General features: G+C 48.8%; 1 protein-coding gene across 3 annotated transcripts in view; it reads left to right on the plus strand.

Annotated features, from left to right (window-relative positions):
- fnbp1b (formin binding protein 1b) overlaps window positions 1-5,000 on the plus strand; it is a 94,200-nt gene that overhangs the window by 28,142 nt on the left and 61,058 nt on the right. The gene's annotated exons all lie outside the window — the stretch shown is intronic.

Raw genomic sequence — 5,000 nt, forward strand, 5'->3', positions numbered from 1 at the left:
TGTAATGTTAAAGACTCTATTAGCAATGTTAAATGATGCCAAGGGCTTGATAATGCATGCCAGTGGCGTACTTCTGAGTGTTCACCCACACATAGTGTGAGGTGTTTTGTGCTATTGCACGCAATGCAGAACTTTCTGATTAGAGTATCAGAGTCACAGTTTATTTTAGTACCAGTGCATGCATTTGTGTGTGTTGGCTTGTTGTAGTATGTGTGACACTGTGCGCCTCTGTGCCGGTTTGTTTCTGTGTGGGGTTAAGAGCTCTCTCTCTCTCTGTCTGCTGACCTCTACTGCCCCCTCTGGCTGCAAGGGGAATTGCAGACTGATACAATCTCTTGGTCCAGATAGCTTTTTCTCACTGAGCTGATCCAAATCAGTTAATTTCAAAGAGGTCTAAATGATTGGCTTTTAGTGTATACAGTAGGTTAATGTGCAGTCACACCACATGACACGCCGAGACCAATCACACTCAAATCACTACAATAGAACAAAAGAATGTTCTTTTCCAAAGCTGTTCCCTCTCTGACCCTTTTTTTATGACTAGAGTGTAAATTCTGATAGCAGAATGAATGCGCAGGGTGAGAGGAAGGAGAGGAATAGTCAGCTTTGCCATTGTGATACAGCCATTTCCTGTCATAGTGAATCATTCTCCACCATTGATAGGGCTCCCTTTGCAGCCCTCAGCAGCCTAGAAAGGCAGTGCATAGGGAGATGCGGTTTGGGAAGCAGCCAGGCGACCTCAGCTCCGTGCCTGCTTAGCGTTCTCTTCACCCGTAAGTTGTTGACTTTGTAGGGGGCCTAGCAAGTGGGCAAAAGCACTGGTTTGGGACTCAGCCAACAGCCCCATTCCCATGCCCTGTAGCACTGGTTCCCCATCTGTAGTCTACCCTGAGTGCGTGTAGGCTGCTGCCGCTGCTGGTGTAGGCTATAGGATGCGAGGGAGTGCTGAATGATTTGGAACGCAGCCAAGCGCTTCAGCCAATGCGGGGTGTGAGAAGTGATGCTCCCATTGCGTTGGTGCTGGAGGCTGAGAGAGAGAGTTAGGAGAGAGTTATGATGCGAGATTGAACCAGAAGGGTCAGCTGTAGACATATTTATGGGGAATGGAGGGGTCATTGTCTCGCAAAGACAAATATACATCCGGACACACACAAACAGCCGGAACTCTTATCTTACTCCCTCTGTCTCTCTCCCTCACACATGCACAGAAACACACACACACACACACACGATAAGAGCTCTGTCAGCCTCATCCAATCCAACCCCCTGTATTTTACAGTCCTTCCTATCCAATCTTGCTCTGCCTGTATCTAGGTAAACACATCCCATGGAAGCTCCCCCATTTTAGCTCTAATGCTGTCCAGTTGCCTACCCCAGCGTCCAATCCTGTCCAATCCAATGGCTCGTTCTCCGAGACCACATCTCTCAGATTATATCTTTGCATTATGATGGGGTGGGTAATCTCTGTCTATCCTCATCTCTGCAGCTAAAACGGTCCTTTTTTATTAACCGAGAATTATGCCACACTTTGGTTGTTTGTACTCTTAGCTGCATCAGCCTGTGGCGAGTGGGGTCTGGGAATTCCGAGGAGGATGCCGTCTGGGGCCGTTTGAACACTCGCCGCCCTTAATCTACTTTAAAGAGACACCCAGAGAAGAGAGAAAGGCCTCTTTGATGACTTTCAAACAGGCCTGTGTTTGTGTGTAATACGGACGGAATTGTGTTCACATTCGCTGGGTATTTTTAGTATTTCCTCCCAGAAGCGGCGGGTTGGCGTTTGTGTTCTCCCCCCTCCCCATTCATGTCGCCGATGATGCAATGCGATGTTTGTTTGCCAGTGCGATAGTGCGACGCTCAAGCGGACACGGCCTGAAACAACGGCAGGAACCAGTGTGAGGGTCGACCTTGATAATCTCCTTTCCCGCTTGATAAAGGAGGTCAGGGGTGAGAGGCCAGTGCTGATTCAGAGAGGGAGGAGATGAGGAGGAAGAGGCGGAGGAGAAGAGGGGAGGAAGGGTCGGGCAGATGTGGAAGGGTCCTTGTTGGCCGTGAAGCAAAACAATGGGAGCCACGTGTGTGAGAGAGAGAGATACAGACAGAGAGAGAGAGATACAGAGAGAGAGAGAGAGATACAGAGAGAGAGAGAGAGAGAGAGAGAGAGAGAGAAGGTGCTGACACAAGATGGGAGAAATGGGGGCAGAAATACCAAGAGGAACACTGGTGAGCACGGCAATCTGAAATGGAAGCAGGAACAAAAATGATGAGTGATGGCAGACACACACACACACACACACACACACACACACACACACACACACACACACACACACACACACACACACACACACACACACACACACACACACACACACACATACTCACACACACACACACACTTGAAGCCCTCCTCCCCCTTGACTTGGGATTGTCCTTGACCTCCTAGCAGATAGCAGTGCTATTCTTAGTGTCTCTCACTCTCTTCCTCTATCTCTCTGCCCCTCCCTCCTTGGTCTCTATCCCTCTCTCTCTCTCTATCCCTCTCTCTCTCACCTCTCCCTTCATCTGTTCTCTCTCTATCTCACACATTCCCCTCTCAGCTCCTCTGATTTAAGGCTGATGATTTATTCAGCGCTCTCTCTTCATCTGCACAGGCACACACACACACACACACACACACACACACACACACACACACACACACACACACACACACACACACACACACACACACACACACACACACACACACACACACACACTCCAGCCCTGCAGCTCTCTGCAAGATCCTGCTCAACACCACTGAACTGATGTTCCCCATTTACACTGTCCTCTCTCTCTCTCTCTCTCTCTCTCTCTCTCTCTCTTTCTCTCCTCTCTATCTGCCTCTCTTTTTCCACTCCCTCTTCCTTCCTCCTCTCTTCCCCTTTTTCTTTTTTTGTTGTGATGGAGGCACATGCCTTGGCACATGTGACCTCGTTTTGCGGCCAAAAATGCGCTGAACCTGCTATGACATCATTATGCTCCCCCAGCCATGAGGGTCACATGCCCACAAAAAAGATGAGGAGGGGGAATTGTGTGTGTGTGTGTGTGTGTGTGTGTGTGTGTGTGTGTGTGTGTGTGTGTGTGTGTGTATAAGTGATTAGATAAGGGTGGTGGTAAACAGGAGACACAGTAGGACAGTCACAGGGGGTGCTTCCTTCTCTTTTGCTTCCCCCATTTTTCTCTCTGTCTTTCTGCCACCCCCTTTCCTCTCTTTCTCTCTCCCTCTCTCTCTTCTCTCTGTCTCTCTCTTTTTTCCACTCCAGCGGTTCCACGCCACGCCTGACGGAGCTTCAGCCTCCACTCGCGTGCCGCTGCAGCAGAGCCTTGCTCTTAAACGTGTGTGAGCAACCCCCCCCCCCTCCAATCCCCACTACCCCTCCTCCCCCTCTTCATTCTCTCGCTCCTCTCCCGGACAGACGAGTGCAGTGGTCATTCAGTACTGAGAGGACGGGGTTCAGCTGTGGTGGGCGGCGGTGTCTGTGTGTGTGGGAGTGTGTGGGGGGGCGTGTGTGTGTGTTTGGGTCACTAAGCACCCCTCTTTAACCTTATCTGGCCCGGACCATGCCGGCTCTGATTTCACGGTCCAACCCCGCCTTGTGCTTTTTATAGCCTTCATCCAATCACATCGGATGCCTCTTGTCTGCCGAGCTGCTTGTCGAAGTAACCCCTGTGGATCTTAATCACAATATTTCTGCTCGTATTTTGATTTCGGTTATATTTCTTTTTTTTTTACTTTTTCATGGTTTTATTGCTTTTTTCGTGGAGGAATTTTTGGCCACGACTGTGGCTGGGATAGATTTAGTTGGATTTCTTTGTTTCTCACCATCTTCTTGGATGTGAAACCTGATCTACAGATGCATTGACCATATCTGAGCACCTTCACTAGCAGAACTCCCCCGCCTGTGAACTGGACCGAGCCTTAATCACATTTTCTGGGCTCTGACCTGACCCACTGTATCCTTGGCCCATGTGGTAGAGCGATCTCTACTAAACTGGACTGGACTGGACCTGGCAGTGTGCGGGGTACCCGCTTAGGGGAGAGAGGTTCTGCTCTGGTTTTGTCATTTTGATTGGACTGAGTCAAGAGGGTGCTCTAATCTCAGAGCTGGTTCTGGGACAAAAGTGGAGGTGGGGGACTGCGAGCCACTTCCCCTGCTGTGGAAACTGGGTTACCATGCTGCCCGCACAAAGGAAGGTAAAGTAGCCTACAATTTGCAAACAAAAGCACTTTGCCTAATGCTTTAAGTGCCTGGAGTCAACTGATCAGAGGAATAGACGAATAAGATTATGGATAGATGTGGCGATTGTGATGCTGTCTTGTATGCTGTAGCAGGTGAATAGCCCGTCATTGTAGAGCATTTACCGTTACTGGGTGCGGTGTCGGCTGTGAATTGTCCTGATACTGAGATATTGAGTGACCTAATGCAATCTAATCACTTGCGCGCTAAGCAAATCAGCGCACAGTTGCCATTTTTGTTTTGATCTTACACGGATAGCTTGGCGTCATTCTTATGGCCTGCGCACCACTAGTCTAGCACATAATAATAATCATCGAGCGAGATAATATAATATATCATATGATATAATATTTTATTAGCGTTTCGAAGGAAAACAGTTAGCATTTGAATTATTTAGCCTAATGAATCACCGAACGCAAATGCATTGGGACCGAAGGATCGGCCGGAAGAGCCGCCGGTCCAACCGATTCTCCACGCTTTGGAAGCTGCACAACTTCAGTAGACATTATCACCAGCAGCAGGTGAGAACATTTCGTTGCCATGGGATCCAGTGAAAAATAAGAACTCGTTTGGTATCCTGGTTTGCACCCAATGGGTGGCTTAATGTAGGCTAAAAGCAGTTTAGGTTTTTACGCACATGCACATTACGCACATTACGGTTTTGTGTACATGCGGGTTCAGCACTGGGAAATGTGCTCTGCAACCCATGGTTCAATACTA

The sequence above is a fragment of the Alosa pseudoharengus genome, unplaced genomic scaffold, assembly GCF_046254945.1.
Source record: "Alosa pseudoharengus isolate Yale_2024_CS ecotype anadromous, Long Island Sound unplaced genomic scaffold, YU_APseudo_1.1 YU_APseudo_1.1_scf_14, whole genome shotgun sequence".
Lineage (NCBI taxonomy): Eukaryota > Metazoa > Chordata > Actinopteri > Clupeiformes > Clupeidae > Alosa > Alosa pseudoharengus.